This window comes from Dermacentor silvarum, chromosome 6, assembly GCF_013339745.2.
Source record: "Dermacentor silvarum isolate Dsil-2018 chromosome 6, BIME_Dsil_1.4, whole genome shotgun sequence".
NCBI classification, from domain to species: domain Eukaryota; kingdom Metazoa; phylum Arthropoda; class Arachnida; order Ixodida; family Ixodidae; genus Dermacentor; species Dermacentor silvarum.
This window is the reverse complement of record NC_051159.1, coordinates 65,174,162-65,195,304: the sequence shown is the minus strand read 5'-3', so window position 1 is coordinate 65,195,304 and position 21,143 is coordinate 65,174,162.

The following is a 21,143-nucleotide window of genomic DNA, read 5'->3' as shown; positions in this document are numbered from 1 at the left end:
CTATCTGCCAACTTGGAAGATATCTGGTTTGCTGATTTTTTAAAGCGAAGCTTTATACGCTCATAACTGTCGGTGGTGGTGGTGGTGGTGGAGTCGCGCTGAAAAGTGGGCCGATTCGGTGACCGTACAGAAAGGGTCCTAGCTCAACGGCACATATTTCTGTGGTTTCGGGGACATGTAACACGGCCTTGAACTGCCCTTGTCACACTTGGGACCCAAAGAGACAAAGTCACCAGCCATTCCCCTGTCGAGAAAATGGGGGTAAGCGAAGATTGTCCGTTTCTAGCGTGAGGGCTTCCGAAGCCTAGGTGAAACGTCAGCGAAGAGCCGCGGACCCCTAGTTGCGGGAGCGCGATGCTGAGGTCAAACGTCAGCTGAGAGCCGGCGACCCTGAGTTTAGGGCGAACGAAGCGGAATGCCTGCGACAATTGTCGTCTTGCCACAAGCTTCGCTTACCCCCATTTTGACAACAGAGGAAGGGCTCTGATTTTTTTTTTCATTGTCGTGCTGAACCTGTGCGCATGGGCATTACCCTGTGTCTTTTAACGCGACAGCGTTAAGGGCCCCGTGTCGCAGAAAGTCCGGCGTCGGATACCGGCGTCGCCGTGAGATACGGGTGGCGGAGAAAATCATCCCCAACCACCCCGACCGCGCAAGCCCTCCACGTGGTGCAAGGTTTTGGTGAACAGAAATTGAATTTCTCACAGTGAAATCCGTCAAGAAAATTGTAAAGTACGATTTTAACATTCGGCGTCGGATTCGCCATCGAATTGTTTACCAATCAGCGTGAGATTGTAATTTGAATGTACGAGAAAACGTAATTCTGCTGCGAGGAAACTCAAACACAAACCCCTTTTCCAGCATTTCTACCAGACCTACAGCCGCGCGTTGCGATGCGAATGGGTCCCGATAACGTTATGGCGTTCTACTCTTAAAGGCGAAACTTAAGCGTCCTCCATTTTTTTTTTCGTTTTCTTCTCGGCTAGGGCACTCCAATATATCAGTTTTGATCGTAACACCTGTGGTTCCCAGTGCTCGTCGGCCGTAGCTCTGGTTTGCATGGAGACCGCTAGGGGCGCTGCTGTGCACAAGGGCTATATAAGCGCTGTATGTACTGTACACATGTACTAGTATATATATATATATATATATATATATGTGTGTGTGTGTGTGTGTGTGTGTGTGTGTGTGTGTGTATAGCGATATAACGGCAGACGTCACGGTAAAGACCAGGCCAAAAAAAGCGCCGACGAACGCGGTCGTAAGTCCGTGACACGCCAAGGTGACCGGCAGTCGGCACATCATGAAGCTGGGCGAGAACAGTCCGGCGCAGATGCGAAGGGACAACTAAGAGTCGCTCAGGGCCGTCAGGGCGCATGTTACAGCGATACAAGATGCCATCGTGGAGTTCAAACATTTGAAGGGAAGGGTCGGGCGTCGTTGAAGTTAGCCGTTGAATAAGGTCTTTTAAAAAGTCGTCCCGGCGTTGTTCCGCTCCGATATCGTCAAAAGCACTCAAAGAGAGAACGGTGACAGGAATGCCGGCCATAGAAACGTCAGGTGGGTCGACAGGATGGCGCGACAAGCAGTCCGCATCTTGGTGTAACCGGCCTGTCTTGTATACAACTGAGTAGTTGTATTCTTGAAGGCGCAGAGCCCATCGGCCAAGGCGCCCAGAAGGATCTTTCAGAGATGAAAGCCAACACAGAGCGTGGTGGTCAGTGATGACTGTGAATTGCCGGCTGTACAAATAGGGGCGGAATTTTCCCACTGCCCAAACGAGAGCCAGACACTCGCGCTCAGTGATGGAATATTTGCGCTCAGCAGGGGAAAGAAGGCGGCTGGCGTAAGCAATAACACCGTCTTGTCCTTGTTGTTTCTGGGCCAGGGTAGCTCCAATACCATGGCCGCTGGCATCGGTACGGGCTTCTGTTGGAGCTGACGCGTCAAAGTGAGCGAGAATGGGAGGGGAAGGAAGCAGCCGGATCAGCTCAGTGAAAGCACGAGCTTGCTCACGGCCCCAAATGAAGGCAGCGTCTTTCCTGAGGAGCTGAGTAAGAGGGCGTGCAACGTCCGCAAAATTGCGGACAAACCGACGAAAGTAGGAGCAGAGGCCCAAGAAGCTGCGAACGTCCTTGGCGCACGTTGGCACGGGAAAGTCTTTCACTGCCCGGATTTTATCTTGATCAGGACGGACACCAGAAGAATCGACGAGATGTCCGAGCACCGAAATTTCACGATGACTGAAGTGGCATTTGGACGAATTGAGTTGTAGCCCCGCCCGACGAAAAACAGATAGGACCGTCGATAGGCGTTCGAGGTGCGTCGCAAAAGTCGGAGAAAAAACGATCACATCGTCCAAGTAACAGAGGCAGATGGACCACTTGAAACCGTGTAGAAGGGCGTCCATCATTCGTTCAAATGTGGCTGGGGCATTACATAACCCGAAAGGCATCACTTTGAACTGATAGAGGCCGTCGGGAGTAATAAAAGCCGTTTTCCCACGGTCCATGTCATCGACGGCAATTTGTCAGTACCCGGAGCGAAGGTATATGGACGAAAAATATTGTGCTCCTTGGAGGCAATCCAGGGTAGAGCACTGCACGGGCCGATTTTTGCGGCCCGGGCCCGGCCCGGGCCCGTTTTTACATTGGGCGGCCCGCCCGAGCCCGATCAAAACTTTATGGCGAGACCCGAGCCCGGCCCGGGCCCGGAAATAATCTACGTTACCCGCCTGGCCCGGCCCGCCACCCCTTTACCTTAAGCCCGAGCCCGGCCCGAGCCCGACTCGAAACCGGCCGGAACCCGGCCCGAGACCGAAAAATACATGTTTTTCAGAGTTGAGAAGCCCGAGAATAACTCGCACAAAGCCCGAGCCCGGCCCGGGCCCGCATCAAAAAACCCGAGCCCGGCCCGGACCCGGGTCAAAAAGCACACGCCATGCCCGAGCCCGGCCCGAGCCCGTGAAAAAACTCCTCTACCCGGCCAGGCCCGGCCCACGGGCCGGGCCGGGCCCGGGCTTTCGGGTAAGCCCGAGCCCGTGCAGTGCTCTAATCCAGGGCATCGTCAATGCGTGGTAGCGGATAGACGTCCTGCTTGGTTACCTTGTTTAGGTGCCGATAATCTACGCAAAATCGCCAACTGTTGTCCTTTTTTTTTAACTAGGACAACAGGGGATGCCCATGGGCTGCAAGAAGGTTCAATGATGTTACGAGAAAGCATCTTATCAACTTCGTGTTGGATGGTGTCTCGCTCGGTAGGAGAGACGCGGTAGGGTCGCCGATGGATTGGGCTCGCATCCCCGGTGTTACTGCGATGTTTGATAACAGATGTTTGTCCGAGAGGACGGTCACCAACGTCGAATAAGTCCCAGTACGAGGCAAGGAGGCAACGTAGTTCATTGGCACACTGGGGTGGAAGGTCGGGCGCGATCATTTTCATTAGGGCATTCAAGTCTGAAGGGGCAGGAGGCACAGCAAGAGTTGCACACGAGGAGTCGTCAGCAGTTAAACCCGAAATCTGGTAGTCTTGGGCCGGCGTGATTTGCGCAAGTGATATGCCGCGCGGGAGAACTTGTGCACTAAGTCCAAAGTTCACTAGCGGAAGACAGGACGTGTTGTCCGTAATGGTAATGACGGTGTGAGGAAATGCGACGTTATGCGAGAGCAGGACATCCGGATTAGGAGATACGATGTAGTCACCGTCTGGAATGGGCGGAACGGGTGAAACATCTAGGTAGGTAACGGCAAGGTGAGGGAGGCGAATATGCTCTGTGGAACATAGCCGGATCGGAGCACTATCGGGGGATCAATAGCAACAGGTAGAGCGAGTTGCACAACACTAGCAGAACAGTCTATCAAGGCGGAATGGGCTGAGAGAAAGTCAAGTCCCAGGATTAGGTCGTGAGGGCAGTGTTCTGGGACATAGAATAAAACAGAAGTATGATGATCGGCGACATTCACACGAGCTGGACACATGCCAATAACGGCCGGCATTCCCCCGTCGGCGACTCGGAGCACAGGCGACGGGGCAGGAGTGAGGACTTTCTTGAGACGATGGCGAAGCTGAGCACCCATGACAGATACGTGCGCACCAGTGTCAATCAGAGCCGTAACAGGTACACCATCCACGTTCACTTTGATGAGGTTCCGATGTGTGGGCAGAGTCTGAAGAGGATTTTGGCGTTGGGTCGGTATGGCAGCATCACCTCTAGGTGCTGCACCCGTTAGTTTTCCGAAAGGGTGCGCCGGAAGGAGCTGGGCGACGGTTACCGACGCGATGGGGGCGAGCGGGAGGAGCGGCGATGAGGCGAAGGAGAGCGGCTAGAGCGGGCGGGCCGAGAGGTGTCGCCAAGAGTTACTGGTTGCATGCGCGGTGGGAAGCGAGAAGTAGCATGAGGCGGGCGGTCGGATGGCAGATAGGGCCAAGGGGTCGAATTCCACGAAGAGCGGCAGTGACGTGAAATATGACCGATACGGCCACAAGTGAAGCATATTGGCCTGTCGTCGGGAGTGCGCCATTCAGCCGGGTTGCGATACCGCGGAGGGGCATTCATGTTGCGAGGTCGCATGGCAGAGGTGGACGAAGCGTAGTCAGGCCGATTAATGGAGCAGACATTGGTCAAGCCAACGTTGGCCAATTCCTGGCGTACGACGGTCTGGATCAGGGAAACGGTGGACTGACAATTGTCGGAGCCAAGGGTTGGGGTTTGGATACGAGATGCGGCCTCGATTTCACGCTGGATGATGTGGACGATGTCATCAGAGCGATTGGGCGTGGGCAGACTGCGGAGGTCTTCGCAGGCGGACGTAGCAGCCGTGTTGGGGAGGCGGGGAAACGGGTGGGCAATGCGGCGGCTCTTGGCTTCTTCAAACCGCCTGCATTCGGTAATGATGGCTTGTACAGTAGAAGAATTCTTAAGCACGAGGAGATGAAAGGCGTCATCTGCTATGCCCTTAATGACATGTGCGACCTTATCAGCTTCGGACATTCTCGGATCCACTTTGCGGCACAGAGCGAGCACGTCCTGGATGTATGTGAGGTAAGACTCAGTGCACGTCTGGACACGCGAAGCGAGGTCTTTTTGAGCGGCGCGCTGACGTCCAACAGGCTTGCCAAACAAATCCGTGAGCTTCTGTTTACAAATGTGCCAGGTGGTAAGTTCCTCTCCATGGGTCTGAAACCAGACGCGTGCCGTTCCCGCGAGATAGAATATCAAATTAGCCAGCATGGCGGTCTGGTTCCAATGGTTGCTCTTGCTCAGCCGCTCATAAGTTGAAGCCAGTCTTCAACATCCGTGTTGTCAGTGCCGGAAAAGGTGCCGTGGTCGCGCGGTTGTGCCAGAATGACGGTTGGCGTGGGGGCCGACGAGCCCGAAGCATCCTCGCCTTGAGCTGACATGGTAGATGCAGCCAAGGAGCGCCCGCTGCGTAAATCCGTCTTGCGCTTGAGCCCGCAAACTCCACCAAAAATGTTACGGGGAAAAGAAGTAAGAAATGTATTTAAAGTGTATTTACAAGACTGCAGCGGCTGACAAGATCATAGTAAGCACGCGAAGTCCCGAGCTTCGTCTTCTTCAAGTCCTCTCAAAACGTCTTCTTCATCGCTCTGTCACAATATATATGTATAAGCATATATTTTTATGGGGTTTTACGTGCCAAATTCACGATCTGATTATGAGGCATGCCGTAGTGGAGGACTAGAAATTTTGTCCACCTGGGGTTCTTTAACATGCACCGAAATCTAAGTACGCGGGTGTTACGCCCCCATAGAAATGCGACCGCCGTGGCCGGGATTCGATCCCGCAACCTCGTGCTCAGCAGCCCAACACCATAGCCACTCAGCAACCACGGCGGGTATATATATATATATATATATATATATATATATATATATATATATATGCATGTGTATAGTATATGTACGCGAAGCTCCGGCTTCCGGAAGCCGGAAAGCGGTGATTTTTTTTGTGTGTGTTTTCTTCATTTCCGCGAAAATGACTTCACCAAGTCACGACCAATTTGCCCGAGGACAAGATAGTTTGAATCATCTGCAATTGACTTCTTTTTTAGTGATAGTTGATAAGACCCTTCAAGAGTACCATGAATAAAGCCTGTATAGTGGTGGTTACAATTACACCCCAAATATAAAAAAAGGTGGGATAGTCACCAACTAAAGGTTTTGCGAATAAATAGCGTGAAAACAGCCTTACGACTAACGATGGAGGGAAGGAGCATTCAGGAACACGGAACAGGTGGTCTCTACACATAACCGGCACGCGGGAGTCGACCCTCCTCCCCCCCCCTCCCCTCCTCATTCAAGGATCTAATAAAAACGCAAGAGTGGGTGGTTGGGCAAATTTAGGTTATTACAATGAACCAACTAAAGAGAAAATTTAGGACTTCACAAGAAGTATTCGAAAGGCCGGAATAATTCTTGAATTTTGAGCCTTTCTTCGCATTTGCGTCACCGATTTGCTACTAGTACGTCCGTGTCGTGAGTTGTGCTGAAGATTTAACTGCCGATTCAGGCAAACAAACCAATGAAAAATGAAAAGCAAGTTTATTTACAAAAACTTTCGATCTACTGCTAGTAGAATTATTGACACGTAGCGCCCCCTGAAGCTGAAGGGTAATACTGTCCATCGATCTCTTGTTTGTTGAGAGCTCAGAGAGGTGGCAGCCTCTTCATTGGCAGAACGCCTGCACTGTGTTCTCCATAAATTCCCTAACAATCCTACATGAGGCCCAGATTAGACGTTCCGTTAAGCACGAGTCAATAGGGGAGATGCCAAATTCCATAAACAGGCTTTCCCACACGTCTAAATTGACCTGGTCAAGACGGCTGCGTTGCCGTTAGTAGCTCAGTTAAACGGCATACGCACTTTTTGATCGCTTGGATGGTGCGAGGAAACAAGGCGACAGGAATGATCTCACCGGCCAGCACGTCGACACCCTATTTACGATTCTAGCCCGAGTTCAGCCATCTTGATTAAGTCAGACAAGGTGTATAGAGAAGCGCTTTTGCAGAATTTCGCACATATCCTATTGTATCGAGTATATTTTTACGACAGAACGTTGCCAAAAAAATAAGTACAGCGTAATTGTGCAACCTCGCAGAATCACAACCCAATTACAGCGAAGCTGTATGTTGAGAGCAGTTACAGAAATACGCGGATCCCACGCACCGTGGGAATCGATGGAAGCAAAACTGTGTGTAATGTTTGCTTTGATTGACGATAATTGGCGGCGATGTTGACAGCGAATGTTTTGTTTCTTCAACGCTGAGTCCAACACGAGAGTGTTGAGTTGATGTCAAACTTTCCATTACGAGCACCACTGCTGTTTGTCTGAAAAAAGCGTATTCACAAAGCTAAAAGTGTTCGTAAGATCAGCCAGCTTGCGATGCCCGCCGCTGCAAAGACGAGCGCTGCAGTCGAAAAAATGCACATATGTAAGGGTAGCACAGGTGCGAAATTCAGTACTTCCGCCAATAATAAGCGTAAGTCGATTAACAAACCTTAAACAGCCGTCGCACATGATGACTTAAGAAATTTGTACGGTAGGGCTGCAGCAGTCTTACGAACGTCATAATGTCTACCTGCGCCGCTCGAGCTGACGCGGGTAAGCGTTGGAACGCACTGTTGCGGCTGATTGGCCAGAGGCCACAACTGATAGCCGAGGATGTCGCGTGCTTATATATTTGTGGCGCACTCTGATTTGCCATCTCAAAGTGCCTTGAGCTGTTTCAGTGCATAATTGTATTGAGCGTGCGCTGCTGTGGAGGAGGCAGTAACATTAATGCTGTTCGGCGAACTTCTGCCTAATGTCTGATAGGCTGTGTTTCTGTATGCGTGCCCTAGGCTGAATTTTCATGCTCGTCATGACACTCTATTAGGTGTTTGCAAATAGAAGTGTAGTGTCCGTCCCTGAAAACCGTCAAGTTTGTCATTGATGTATATTGAGCACTTTTATTGGATTTTTTTTTCTTCTAGTTTGAGATTTCTCTTGCTCATAGGGCTGCGGATGATTATTTTTTCCAGCGCTTTGAGGCTATCATTCTCCATGCGAGATTGAACAATGAAAAAATGCTTAAACGTTTCTACTTATCAAAACTTGTTGCTGTTGCACACTGCGCTGCCGTCTACCGTGCTGTAAACCTCAGTCTTCTATTATATAGCTCGTAGTTTTAATTCAGCACTAAGTCGAAGCGACGTAGTGTCTGTGCCCACGGCTTTGCTAATCGTGTGGCCTATACGGCGTGAACGAACGCATGCGTACGACGGATGGCAGTCCAGTCTATGACATGAAGCAGGACGTCAATACAACGACATAGAAAAAGAAATAGTAAATGAAAGTGCTACTACTATTGATACGCAAATCATGTGGACAGCCTGAACAAATAGGATGGTGTGAAATCAGTTACACCTCCCGAACGAAGCGAACAATTGTCGCATGAGCCAACACACACACACACACACACACACACGCACGCACGCACGCACGCACACACACACACACACACACACACACACACACACACACACACACACACACACACACACACACACACACACACACACACACACACACACACACACACACACACACACACACACACACACACACACACACACACACGCGCACGCACGCACGCACACACACACACACACACACACACACACACACGCACGCACGCACGCACACACACCACACACACACACACACACACACACACACACCACACACACACACACACACACACGCACACACACGCACACACGCACGCACGCTCGCACGCACGCAAACACGCACGCACGCACGCACACACACAGCTGTTCTTCTGCACGCACAAAGCCAGTAAGAGGGAAGAGGCCATGGGAAGATCAGTCGACAATGAAAAGCGACAGCAGACGACAGACATCGTCGTCTTATGATTGGCCGAAGATGCTTATTCTAAACCCCAGACTAACATCAGCCCTGGATGAAATGATGCCATCACGTCTTTCAGTCAATTCGTGCGATGTTCCTCCTGTAGTTTCCTCCTCTCACTTACTCTAACTTAAGAAACCCTTCATAGGCGTTGTGAATTCAAGGCAAGACTTTTAGTCCAGCCAGCAACAGTCTTACTGTGCTCCGCGCCTGCTGCGCAGTAGTCAGGTCAACATGACGGCATGAAAAAGCTGGTCACAGTGGCCTGATATCGCGATATGAACAATGTGAAGCTTGCCCGACGCTTATTCGATTCGATATTCGATATTTTTGGTCACTATTCGGCACTATTCGATTCGAGATGGAATTTCACTATTCGCACACCCCTACAATATGCCTTCACATGTACGACAGAGATTTCAGTGTGCTGCGGCAGTGCTGTCGGTTCCATTGAAGACTAAGCCGTAGAAAGAAAAAAAAAAAACTGAAGGAGCGTTTATCTAAAAATATTTGTTGTCAGCTGAATAATCCACACGTGCGTTGGAAGACCGTTGTTCCGTCTCCACGCTGCAGTTGCACAGCAATATATTAGGCGTGGAAATAGCCGCATTTTATTGCAGTACTGCGCCGCCAGTGCTGTTAAATTAAACGTGTTTTAAGTGGTGGCTTAGCTCTGCGGAAACTTTTTATGTCGTATCTAACGGATGGCGTTGCGCTTGAGTTCAGTCGGATGGCAGTTTGACTAAATAATTCAAATTGTGACGCCAAGAGATGCTTCGAGAGGTGGTGTCACCTAACGTCAGAAATGCAATGCTTCATTGATCTCCCATTTCGCACGCAATCCCAGAGGTGGCGCTACACGACCAGCGCGGTTAGGGAGCCTACATGCAAGCGCTGTTTTAGGGCGGTGACAACTCCAAAATTTTGAGCGCTATTTACCGCCAAATTTGGCGAGTAGCCATTTTGATTCCCAATTTCGCTAGAAGTCCCGGCGAATTCCTGCTTTCTTCTTGTCACGCTCTGATGTACCCATTTTGGCACGCGATCTATGAAATTTCTTTAATTTAGTTTTCATCAATGCGCACACGAAACCTGCATACATCTTTATTATACTAGTTGCCTTTTCCTTTTATTCTAACACATCAAACTTATTTTTTTCTGTAGCATACAAAGCAACAAGTTATAAGGCACGGTGGCGTGCTCGTATTAGTATTTTCTCGTGCCAAGTATGTGAACTGCATTAAACATTGTCGTTTCCTTCCACTTGTACACACCATATAAAGGGTGTGTTTCGAAGGGTGCTGTAATAAAAACTGCGCTTAGAAGCCTGTTTAACTAAAACGTAGACGTGCCATGTACTGCTCTCAGACACGCTATGGGTCTCTGGCTGCTGAGGCCAAATTTTATGTGAAAAATTGAATTAGTTCCACGCCACCAACAGTTGCGGGAAACGTGGTCTGTCGGCTGGTCTTTTCGCCATTTTGACTCCCACATGCTATATTTGGCGGGCAATTTTACCCGCCAATTTAGCTGGCGGCGGCAAGTACCCTTACAGATGTTGTCACCACCCTAAAACAGCGCTTGCATGTAGGCTCCCTAAGCGCGGTTGAAACCCTTGGAGAGCGTTCATGCGCACGCTCAAACGACAAAGGCCGTAAGCGTGCGTGCGAAGGCTGCCTAAACGCGCTCAATTGAGTAACCGTTCTTATTCTTCTTTCTGGCGTTTTACGTGCCAAAACCACTTCTGATTATGAGGCACGCCATAGTGGAGGGCTCCGGATTAATTTTGACCACCTGGGGTTCTTTAACGTGCACTACAACGCAAGCACACGGGCGTTTTTGCATTTCGCCTCCATCGAAATGCGGCCGCCGGGGCCGGTTTTCGATCCCGCGACCTCGTGCTCACCAGCGCAACGCCTTAGCTGACTGAGCCACCCCGGCGGGTAATTGACTAACCATGAGCGAGCTATGGTTGTTCTGAAAGCTCCTTGGCCAAGGGCTCAAAGAGGTAGAGAAGCACTTGTGCCTCACCCGCGTGCCGTATGCCGATGATGTGCACGCCGGAATTATTATTATTATTATTATTATTATTATTATTATTATTATTATTATTATTATTATTATTATTATTATTATTATTATTATTATTATTATTTGTTTTGAAAACATATATGCACTAGGGAGGAAACGGAACCGCCTGTCTACTCTTCAGAAAGGAGGAGACAGCATCGTATAAATGGAAGATAGGAAGAAGGGAGGGAAGAGCAAAAAAAGAGAAAGATGGAAAATCTAAAACAATTAAGCAGAACACACACGGTACAGGTCACACCCAGTAGGGCCGGTCACTGCAGGTCACGCCACTAAAGAATGTCGAAATAGAAGAAATGCCGGGCAATAACAATCAGCCAGGGTGGCCTTCGGGGCAATGTGCACTAGAATCAGCCCCACAATCCCAGTTAAAAAAAAAAAAAAACGAATCTTGAAAGATGGCAACAAGAGGTTTATGAGACCTCCGACTATGTGATTTGTTCGGGGCACGGACATGAGATATTTGTTTTTTAGTTAAAGAAACTGTTACAAACATCACTGAAAATAATTAGCGCTTAGCTCCATGTTCGTGCGACAGAACATGGTGCTGAGTCAGGATTTGCCTGAAGAATGCCCATGTCAACAATGTCAAGTGGCAATGTCAACTTTGACCCAGGGCCGCGCATATATTGCTAGAGCGACGTTAATCCCCAGCTTCTCCGTCGGTAACAGAAATTTGTTGGGCTAGCTGGTTTTCCATAACTCAGCAAGTAACTTAGCGCAATAAAAAACACAGAAACAAGAAAGGGAGACAAAGACAAAGCGCTTGTATTCGTCTCCCTTTCTTGTGTATCTTTTTCTTATTGCTCTAAGTTACTGGTATCGAAATTTGTCAGGTGCAACAAAGCGCTAACCATTTGCCATCCACGCGTCATATTTTGCAGTTTTTTTTTCTAACACTTGTTACATCATTACTAAACAAGTGGAGACTTGTATGTGACATTGCATTTGGCTTCCACCACTTCATTACCGGGCACGCAATAACAGCCGGCACTTCTTCTGGGGTAGAAATTGCAAGGTTAGCTACAGGTGCACCAAGTAACAGTACTCCTATTCACATAAAGTGCTTGCCGTGACGCATAACGATAGTATTGCGTCGTAGTGATTGCATACAGAAAGATCTACTAAAGTAAATCTTAGTGGAGCTGTACGGTCATGCCCCTGTACTTTCAATCAGCTATGTGCCGTTGTCGCCGATGCAGTAGGGAAGGCATTTTGAGAAAGGCTGTCCGAAGAACATCATGAGTCTTTGACACGCTGATGTATTTTAAACGCGTTAACGTTGGGGGGGGGGGGGGGGGGGAGCAGGGAAGGAGGGCATTAGTGGCCACTGAGATTGATATGTACAGTCGATCTGGCTGCCCGAGGCAGCTATTCACAAGTTACCATTTACGTCGGTAAAGCCGCATAATTATACCATCGTTATCAGATCACACGTCTGTTTTGCTTACGGACGCATGGCAATTCGACTACCACATTTCTTGATCACGAAAGAAGACACTTCACGCTTCTTCGTTGTCTTCCGTATCCCCACCACGTGTATACATCCTTCGGCTCGCACGCCCCTGTTCTTTGTCATCCAAATTTCCAGCAATAGTTCTGATGACGTTTCGTCAATTTTCACCCCAAGACGCTCATTTCATGTGAAGCACCGACAGGAACGTATCTTGCGATTGTACTTGTTTTTTTTGTTTTTTTTGCTAAATTACTCGCTTCAGACAACGTCCCAAGGAAAGCGCTCTAACGAGTCGACACATCAAGAGCGCGCGAGATGTATGTATATGCGCGGGCAACAACAAAGAAAAACGCTTCGCAGTAAATTCCACTGCCCATATTGTACTTATGCGTCTTATATTTTGGTCATATTCATCAGAGTAGTAAAGCCTAATGTGATCTGAAAAGTGGGAAACGTACCTTTTGCTAGCGCATGTGCATTCCGGAAAAGACAAGGAAGAGCGGTAGAAGCCATTTAGGGTTGCATGGCCACTCGAGCCGCAGGCTTGCCAGAAAAGAGATCGCCAGGGTCATGGTCTTCGCTTAACTTACATTACTTTGCACTTCGTTTGCGCTTACAATGCCACGCGAAATGCCTGGAAAGGCGGGGAGGGAGTAGGCGTGCTTTAGATAGAGGCATGGTGTGTTGGAGCGAGTTCAGCATAGAGTGAAATAAAGCGAGCGATGACACAGACAGAAAGGGGGAAGTACACCCAGTCTCTATTAACACGTATGAAAAGAGAACACCCTATTTATTTTGACTTTCTGTCCACAGTATCAATTTCATATCTACCTCTTCTACATCTTTTTGGATCTTCAAGATATTGAAATATTTTCTATTGTGCTTACCGTTGGTGGTCAGGTCCTTCTGTGTTAATACCTGCGTCGATCATTTCCGCAGTGTTCTTTGCAGATTGGTCGGTAAGCAGCTCCTCAAGGACTTGAATTTTGTATGTTTAGCGGTAAGATTTAATTTACATTAGGTGCAGGAGCTATCTCACAGCGTATGCTAAGGTTCTTGTACACCCCCTCATTTATCCAGCGGGGAAGGTACTTTATAACCTTGTAGGTATTACGCGTAGTATTGTGTAGGTAACCAGTAGGTTTGTGCCTGTCTCAATTATTAACCTACTCGTATGCTCAGTCTCCTTTGTGGTGCAGGGAGTGTACTAAGCTGTACACTCCCTGCTCCCTGTACACTCCCTGCACTAGCACATCCTAACCACTAGCACATCCGCCTTGCGGATGGTTAGCGCTTGCATTTAGAAACCGACTGTTGCAGAATTGCTAGATGGTTTGGTAAACATATAAAAGCTGTCCTTGTGTCACATTTTCACACGAACGAACTGTGAAACAAGGGATAGTGTGGACTGCGAATGTATAAAGCACATCATAAGCTGTGAAACGCTTTTCAGCGGTTTCTACCTACAGCCTGTAGATCGACTATCTCCGACTTCAGGAAAATAATCGCATTTCACTGAGGACCCTAGAGCAAAGGTGGACCTTTGAATCTTCGGTATGACTGCATTTTTTTGCGATGATGAGATCAGATACAAAATTCTCATTTCAACCGCTGATACCGAACTCTACTTAATGCTGCACGTCTGTTGGAAGAAAAGCATGAAAGGTGCCGAAGTGCGGCGCAGCTGGACGGGAGCAAGGACACACAATGACAATGTTTCAGCGTAGAACAAAATTACTGGTGCATGAAAATGTGAGCCTGTCGACCAGATTATCAACGCGAGGGACTGACAGGATTGATGGAAAGGAATCTCACAGAAAGAGTAGTAGGCTGGTTCGAGCAGAGGTATAGAGAATGCAGTAAACAAATCGCGGACAATCCCCTAATCTCTCACTGCCAAGCCCCTAAGGTAACTTCTTGCCGCAGAAAAAAATACTCCTCGAACCTCAAAACGAGCATATGCTAAGGAAGTAGGCAACTGTGATCACAGGAGAAACAAAACAAAGGCAAAGAAAAAGAGAATCGAAAAACGAAAACGACACGTCAGCGAAAGACAATAGAGCAAAATGGACGAGCTGGCGAAACGTGCAAACACTCGAAAGGCGTACAGGTAGAAAAATGAACTCGCTCCGGAAAAAAAAAATGTGAACAGACTGGAGAGGGTGAAAGTAAGTGGGAGATTGAAAAGCACTGCCAGTAATCAATCGCCTTCGCAGCTGAAGATAAACAATGTAACAAAAAATATCCTAACAGTGGCAACCAACAGTCTGCCTAGGAAGGTAGTGGGGGAATAGAAGGGGGGGGGGGGAGGGAGGAGACAAATGAGACATGCCTTTTCTGCTGTGCGAAACAGCGGCCAGGTATACGCCAGGTGCGTTCGCCTGATAGGAGCGTAAGCGAGCACGCTGTACACATGCGCTTTTTTTATCTCAGCTACCGCTGCCCGGCCATGTAGAACAACGTCGTCGACAACGTCTGCGTCCAGCAACCATCCCAAGGAACCTAACACACCTCCCCTTATGCTACACCATGAAACATACGCTGTCCTGCTATTGCCTGTCGAAGCAAGACCACTTGTGCCATTGTAATATTGTGTTGCTGCTGTTAATGTATCTAAGCACCGCAGTGGCCTGCATGTGCCATGGAGAAGACGACAGTTGCGAATACGGCCTTGCTGGTACCGTTAGAGAGCAGCCGACCAGATGACTCAGATAAATGGCCCTCCGGCAAGGCAGGCATGAATGCACAGGCAGCATCTCTCAGGACGCCGAGGCGGGAAACATTGCCGAGAAGAATCACGGCGCTCTCCGTTGTGTCTCCCTGTCAGCGTCGCTCCCGAGACAGAGCCGTCGTGGTCTGCACTGCGGTAGCCACAAAAAGTGTCACCTCTCTCTCCCGCTACTTCAAGTGCGAAACTTCCCCTGTGCTCTTATGCATGCTCGCCACGTTTTCTTTCTTTTTAACAGCGGAGCTGTTTAATCTCTTGGTTAGGCCGCGTAGTGGGAACGAAAGAACTTCTCCTGGTGATGACGTCACCGCGCGTTGCCTAGCAACCCCCTCGGAAAGCAGCGTGTGCTTCGCCTCCTCGCCATGCCGTGTACATGTTGCCTTGACATGGGACGTTAAGGAGAGGGAAAAAGAAAGAGAAGGAAAGAGTTATGCCTGGGGAGAGAGAAAGAAAATGAGAGCGAGAGAGAGAGAGTGAGAGGGAAATAAATTATAGCAGTACCAAGGAGGTTGAAAAAAAAAAAAACTTCTGGAGTGGCAATGCTGCTTTGAAAGTGAAGCCAGGCCGCCGCCGTCTTACTCAGGGCACGAAGAGATATCAGGGAATAGAGCAATATAGGAAACGGCAGCTTTTTGCCTCCTTCATGTTTCAGAGGGCAAATTTTCGCTGTAAAGATCCTATTAAGTGTACACCTTTGTTTCACAGTTTTACCTGAATACCCTGGTGCATTTTTTTGAGTTCTTGATATCAACACTTAGCCAAATATATTATTTTAGCCCTTTATTTTACAATTACCCTAGCGTTTACATTCGAACAACAAAAGCACTTAAGGTGGGCTCGGACTGCAGCCTGCGCAGCACTCTTTCAGAGGTGAAGTCAGGACAAGCGCTGGCATCACCTCTGCTGGTAAACGTCAGCTGACGCCGCCACTCCAGAAGTTTTTTTAAAGACGATAGTCTTTCTTGGGGAACTTAAACGCTGAAAATTTGGTCTGTCTGTCTGTCTGTTTGTCTGTCTGTCACCCGATTCAGTCACCCGGCCAAAGTTGGACCACTTGCTTACCGCCCACACTACTTAAACTCAGTGACCACTTGCTTACCGCCCACACTACTTAAACTGGTACGGCTGTTCATACTTGTGAACGTTATCGATCACAAAGTAAATATTACGCATATCTGAGGCGCAACATCACTAGGTAAGTATTAGGAGGTGTGTTCCTTTAATAGAAAATACATAGATACGTAACTCTAAAGACCCTAGCTCCTTAAGCTGCGCTGAAAATGCCATGCTATGCGCGCCGACGAACGACGTTCCCCGACTGCGCGCCGACGAGCGCCCTCTGCCATGGAGGAAGGAAACCCTCTGCACAAGCTCATGTTTCCCGATGTATTGCCAGATGGCGTCCATGTCTCACGCAGCGCCTCCTCAATTTTATCAATGCCAGCCAGATGCGGCCGATTCAACATAAAGGAAGCGCTGTCTGAGGCAGGGCAAAACATAAATGGCCGCTTGATGAAATAATGCGGTAAAATGAAATCTGTTCAAACAAACCTTCATGAAAGGACGGAAATGGTACGAGAATAGCATCACGGGTGGCCGCGGATCAGACCAGCACTCATGTAGTACGGCCGGCAGAAGACTATCGTCTTTCGACGACATTTGCAGCGAAGCACGAAGATACGCGGCAAATTTTTTTTTTTGTAGCGTTAGCTACACTGGCCTAGCCAAGCCCGTTTCGCGCCGCACATCAAGAGCCGTGCTGCGCATGCGCAAGGATCAGTGATGTCACACGGCTTGCGCACCGGAGCCACCGAAGCCGGCACCTCTCGCGCACTCCGCCGCCGCCGCGCGCGACTCACCGCCGCCGGTCTGCGCATTCCAGAGGAGTGACGTCGTAGCCGTGGTAGACGCACTGGCGCCGGCGCGCGCTCGCTGTGCAGTCGCCGTCTGACACTGCGCTGGAGCCGCTGCGCTTCTGACTGGCGTTTGCCAGTGTGGTATAGCCATGGAGAAGGAGAGCGCAAATGCTGCTCAACAGCGCAGAAGAACGGAGAAGCTTGACTCATCGGATCCCGAAGTAGTTGCCTGGCAATTAGCGGTTGAGCGTAGGAGACAACCAGGAAAGCTAAGAATAATCAGCTGAACCTTTGCTAACGCTACGTATATCCTGGCATAGCCGAGCAAAGCCACTGCATCTTTTTTTTCAACCTCCTTGAGCAGCATCAATGAGGCAACGCGCGGAGCTGCTGCCGACACCGTCCGCGTTTCCCCGCGTTCGCGCCAAACGCGCGCGGTGTCCGTGACTGCAGCCGGCGCCTCTGGCGGCGGTTCGACAGGTTTCGACCAGCCACGTTACAGCGTACTAGAATAGCCACGTCCCGGCAAGTGTGGAGGCGCAGCTCGGCCGTGACGTCAACGGGGTGATAACGCTCTGAGCCGCCGCGACGGCGGCAGAACTCTCGTTGACTATGTGGCGAGTACATGTAGCCTTGACATGGGACGACGAAAGAAGATCCAGACACCCGAAGAAGAAGCCGCTCATCTTGAAGCGCGTCGCGCGGCCAAGCGAGAATACGCGCATCAGTGGCGAGCCGATTAGGAATACCGTGCCTAGCAGCACTTGACATTTCCTGGCACAACTTAGCCAAGCCTAGTAAAACCTGGAAGAAGCTAGGTCGATCACCAGCTCCGCTGTTTACTCTAGCTTTAGACTACTAGTGAAAGCTGCCCACATATTATTTTGGGGGTGAGGGGGGGGGGTGATCACTTCGCATTCACCCACGGCAAAATGGACTATGCATTAATAAGCTTCCTCTGTATTTCCCGAGGAAGCATCTCTACCTTGTATCCAGACCTCTCCGGACGTCTCCGAGCCGTCGCTAGTGTGTTCCGGTGCCTTCGATGTCCGTCTCCTATTCCGGCTATTCCTTCCAGCAGATTGTGGCTGTCATTTAGAAAAGCTGTTAAAATATTCAAAAAGTGGTAACTGATGGAAAACAGCATTGTTTCTGTCGACACTAAAACAATTTTATTCATCGATTAAATAATTCATCTGCATCCTAATGCCTTGAGCTCGGTATGGCTTAGTACGTTAGTGAGTACGAACAAACGTTCGCTGTTCGCAGTGCAGAGACACGCCGCTGCAGACATCACATACTGTTATCATGCCAGGGTGGCTATATAAGTGGTTACGGCATTGTGCTGTTGTGCACGAGGTCATGAGATCAATTGTCGGCCATGGTCGTCGCTGTCCAAGAAAGGTGAAACGCAAAATACCTCGTGTGCCGTGGTTTATGTAAACATTGAAGGACGTTAAGTTTCTAAGCCAGAGAATCACACTGGAGCGTCGAGCCCAGCCGCTGGGACAAATTTCCCCACAACTGAATGCATTAAACTAATGGAGAACGTAATTATTATAGTAATCACGTAGTTGTGCGTCAACTGTATTGCGCCAATGAGTGTTTTCGAAACACACATGTAAGAGATATGCAAAAAAATTATTGCTTTGTCTTCGGTTTGATAACGTGATCATACGTTTGTTTCCTTTTTACTTAGTTCGGGCTGCAACAAATTGTTCTTCACATGCGTAGTTATAGACGAGCATCATTTTCTGATGCTGTATGTAGCTTAGCCTTTATGCCTGATTCAACTACTCGCACTTTCTGCTGATCAGACCTGATATTATCTAATTCATGTCTCGCAGACATTTGAAACAAATAATTATGTCTGTTTAGTGAACTTGCCGAGATAAATTCTCCACCCTGACCAGCGTCTGTGTCTGCCTAATGATTACTATGAAAGAAAAACTTGGAAGACACTTCGGCTACCATTATGTAGTTAATACTAGCAAAGCTAAGAGGAAGACTGGCAATGTGGACGTCGAGAAGGGAAAGAATATAGGCTTAAGGAAACAGTGACGGGTTCAAAAAAGCTGCATTCGTGCCAGATATGCCTGAGGAGGTTCTCGGCGTTTATAGCGCACGAGAGAGTGGGGCGTCTCTTTTCCGAGAGCACAATATATGCGTAACGGAGTAGAAGTAGCTGCAGTTTCAATAATTATAAATTGCTCCGCAATACATGCGCTGGAATCGCCGTGGAAGGCTTAGTGGATGATGCAGCGCGATGTTTGAGAAGTTCTGAAAAAGGAGTCCCTTCGTAATAGTGAAGCAGCCGCAGGTGGCCGGGGTGCCGTCATGGTCGCAAACAATTTCAGTGGAGTGATGTGTTCCTGCTACATTTACCAATTTTAAATAGAGATTTGCTAAGTGAGGACCCTCGGTGCAGCGCCACATCCTAAATAAAAATGCGCGCAAAACGATGGTTTATGGCGGCGAGGATATAGGGGCACGGCGAAATGAATCGGTTTAGGTGGCGTGTGGGAGCGAATTTCTCAAAGAGTGAGCTTCATACTTCGGGGATGCGAAGTTGTTGTTTCCCGCATCACCTACGTTATATTAGAAGTGCAAAATAAGTGTTAAGAACGGGTCGCAATTTACAGGCTGAGTAAATATGATTAGATGGCATAACGTATACACCTTCCTAATTCCGGCACACCTTAAATTAGTGCACTCTGGGGCAAATTGTGAAATAAGCAGTCTTCGTCCATGAAAAACGTACCCAGTGACCAGTGACCCAAGTTTCCGTCAAAGAGGTTTAAGCGGCCCATATCAAGTGACCCAAAATGGCCCGTTCGCTGGGTTTCGAACCGGGTTCCCTGGATAGAGCAGCTCAATGCTCTCTTCATTAGACCACGGACTAACCGGCGATCCAAGTTGGACGGAAAACGGTTAGAGACCCAGGAAGAGAGACAGACAAGCAGGCACGCATACTTTTGTAGGCAGTCAGGTATGCAGAAAGATAGACGTAATAAAATAGGGGAAGTATCTTAAGAATGCCAATCGCATTAATGTTTATGACAAGGCAACGCACCGAGTTTTATGCCTGTGTTCGGCACTTACGGAAAAGGTCTCGCGAAAGGCAGCAATGGAGCTATAGAGTCCTAGAGTGCCACACCCTAGATAAGGCCAAAGCAAGGACATTACGAAAAGCGACAGAAAAAAAATAATAAAAGCATGGAAGTCAACTATCGAGCTAAAACACCGCGTCCCAGTATGATCAAGCACACATGTGAAGCTAGCGAGAGGGTCGTTTCCGCTATCAAGTGCTAATGGCCCCACTAATCCAATGAAGCGCCGTGTCCTTTGATTGCAAAACCGACGAGTCGCGAAGTGGACCTTTAGCTGCCTAATGAGTGCATGAAACAAGCTTAGTAAACACGACCGCGCGCACTAATTGCCTCGTCGTTCACCTCTAGCTCGGGAGTGCCACGCCCTACCATATGTTTCTCACACCACTATAGTGGCATAGGGCCTGCCGTTGTGGGCGGCAGAAATGACCCAGGAGCGTAGCTCGCAGCGTGTCATCTGTTTTTTTTTCTTTTCTCTTTTGCTCTTTGAGCGGACAAAGCCTAAATGGGCCGTTGATCAGACGTGATGCCTGCAGGCTTCGAAATTTATTCCAGCCCATTTTCTTTAGTAACCTTAGCAATATCTGGCGCTTCGAACCCCAGAGGAAACAGGTAGACTGTCATGCATGAGATGCCAATTACTACAACTTCCCTTACTGTGTGGCGAGTGATAATTGGGCCAAAGCGTGTCTCGAGTCTGGCTGGAAACTGCTTCTGATTGGAGCAGTGAGTATGCGGGACGGACAGGGAAGGGTTTCATGCATTGTTTGCATGACTATTTCATGCATAACTGATGGGAAAATCGGCCAGACAAGACGACGCTAAAGCGCGCTAGAATATGCAGCAATCACCATGAAAGCTTGCTGGCTTTAATAATAACTTTTCTCGGAACTGTGTAGTAATCACTGTATTAACTGTAGCTTAAAGAAACATTGTCACGTGCACATTGCTTGGATTTCAGACGATACTGTTTCT